Consider the following 2971-nt stretch of genomic DNA (forward strand, 5'->3'; position numbering starts at 1 on the left):
AGCATAACCTGCAAGAAAAGTTGTGCACTCCCTAAGGGGTGTGTCTGCCTCTCCGTATAGTGCGTGGTGCCCATGGAAGTGGAACTGGGAGATGGATCTAACCTTGGGCTAGCCCTTGGTAATGTCCCACACTTGAGAACCCAGTTTGTGTGTCGTTGGAGGTGCGGTGCAAGTCTTAGGGTGACAGGTCTGAAAGTCCTACCCTTGATGTGCCCTAAGCGTGAAGTGGGAAAGGGCCTAGGGAGAACCCTAGGTGCAATGACGGTGGTGCATGACGAGGCGAAGGGGAGTTGCAAGCAGATCTTGCAAAGGTCTCTCTCGCTTATCTTTGCTTAATGGTAGATGCATCCCTTGGCTTTGCTATGCTTTGCTATTGTCTGTGCTTTCCAGTTCACCCTTTTCTTTTGTTGCCTTGTGGCTTGCTTCTTCTTCTTCTTCTTCTTCTTCTTTTCTTTTCTTTTCTTTTATTTTTCTCTCTTTTTTTTTTGAATATAAAGAGGCTTATACATGGATAAATGTGATACAAGGGCATGACGGGAGTTCACTCCTCGTCATCTGAATGGCGGGTAGGGGACGGCGGAGGGCGGGGGGCCTTGTTAAGGAATCTACGACTCAACAAGTAGTCCTTGAGATTGAGGCGGGTTTTGTAAGGAAGGAATAGAGCTATTTCCCTAAACTAAATGCATCAAATTGTGACCCATACCTCCTGTATAAATAGCAAGAGGTGTACGCATAACATGTCGTCTAACCAACCTATGGGTCCAAGATAACAAAGGAAAATGGGTCTCGGCCACTCTTTGCATCACCCATACTTACCATCGCTTACCATATAGGGCATGTTCTGATAAAAGCCCCTATAATTGACTAAGTCCTATCTCATCATCCATAGAGATATCCAAACAAGGACCACAGTTGAAGAAAATGTCTTCTTCATAAGCAAAGTTTACTAATGAGTCTGCAAACTGATTCCAATAACGTGGAACCAACTGAAGAGACACTCTCTCAAACTCATCGAGCAGGGTCATAGTAGTGCAATAATACATAGAGAAAATAGGATTTCGAACTGTGTATGTCCCATTTAGTTGGTTCAATACCAACTGGGAATCCCCCTTTACTAACAGCTGACGGATACCACCTTTCTTAGCAATATTTAATCCCATTATCAAATCTTTGTACTCCGCCATGTTATTGGTAAATCCTACCCTGAGATAAATAGATAATTTCATCACAACTCTACATCGAGGATCCCAAAATAACTACCCCTATACTCCCTTTCTCGATGGGACCCTTGGACACTTCGTCAAAGTATAATGTGTACGTCCACAATGGGTTCACACAACCAGTCATCGTTAACTCCTCTACTCGTAATTATGATAGTCAAAATTTAGCATATTTAGAGGATGGACTGAAGGCTCCATCCCACCTTCTTTATAGAATATAACAGGGATGCTTGTCAGAATTTGTAAGCAGTGATGATAGAAGACTTTGATTTTCCAGACGAATGTTCCATCCTCTTGCTCAATCACTTAATATCCTTTACTCCACCAGATAAGATTCCCCTGATTATACCTCAGTTCCAAGTATCTGTGTTCCAAATAAGGAATCAGCCACCCCATCAACCTCTTTCGTCTCTTGCAGGTTCCTAATCAGCCCAGTATTGATCTGCAAGGCATTTATTTCATTAGTGAATTTAGAGATAATAAGGTTTAATCTTATTAAGATTAACCTTATTTGTAAACTCCACTCCCTCAAGATTTGTCAGTAATGTCGTGGATTTATTTTTTCCTATCTTAACAATCTTGTAAGGGACCGTCCCATTTGGGCTCAAGTTTTCCTGGAAACAGTTCTTTACGTGCATTATAATAAAGAACTAACTGCCCCTTCTTAAAGGTGTATTTCTTTGCTTTTAAATCATGCAGCTGCTTCATCCGACGCTTAGCCACTTCCTGGTGCAATAGACTCTACAATTTGAGCTCATCCAAGTGGGCAAGAGTCATAAAGCACTCGAAGAGTGCATCCTTGTCACCCAAAGAATGATTGATTGCGAATTTGATGGTCAGAAACTCAATCTCTAAAGGAAAGACGCACTCCTTCCCATAAACTAATTTGCATGGGGTGTGGCCAGTGGCTCGCTTAAACATTGTGTTATACACCCACACTACCGCATACAGTTTTTTATCCCAGTCGCATTTCTTCTTGGACATTATTTTTTATAGAATATCTAGAAGCTGCTTGTTAGTACTTTCAACTTGCCCATTCACTTGTGGATTATAAGGAGTTGTTTTGTTGTGCTTGATTTGCCATGCTTTAGTCAACAAGCTCTTAATCACCTTGTTTAAAAAGTGGGTTCCACGGTCCGATACTAATTCTTTTGCCAGACCAAATCGGCATACTATGTGCTCTAATAGGAAACTGGCAGTCTCTTTTGCATTATCCTTCCTCGTCGCTCATGCTTCTGACCACTTTGTAAGGTAGTCATTGGCCATGATAATATATCTCTTTTGTGCAATCCACAACGGGGTAATAAGACCCACAAAATCTATGCCCCACTTCTTGAATGGAAGTATAGCCATAATAGGAGTAAGTGGTCGCTTCCTATTCTCCCTACTATCATGTTGAGAAATATCACATCTCTTAACATACTCGAATGCATCTTGGAAAATAGACAGCCACCAATAATTTGCTCTCAAAGATTTTTGTACAGTAAGCCACCCAGCAAAATGTCCTCCGCAAGCGGAGTCATGGCACTCTTTCAAAATGAATGGAACCTTGTCAGGCATCACATATCGGCGATAGATATCATCAACCCTTTGTCGATATAATGTTCCTGCAATCAAGGTAAATTTCAATGCCTGCTATCTAATTTTTCTCTTCTTTGATTTTGATAAACTGGCTCCAATCCCTCCTATTGATAGGTAATGCATAATAGGAGCATACCAAGATGGGATCGAAGCCGTATCAATTTTAAACA

This window comes from Lygodium microphyllum, chromosome 12 (genome assembly GCF_053477565.2).
Source record: "Lygodium microphyllum isolate KBCC chromosome 12, Lygodium_microphyllum_v1.1.10, whole genome shotgun sequence".
Taxonomy (NCBI): domain Eukaryota; kingdom Viridiplantae; phylum Streptophyta; class Polypodiopsida; order Schizaeales; family Lygodiaceae; genus Lygodium; species Lygodium microphyllum.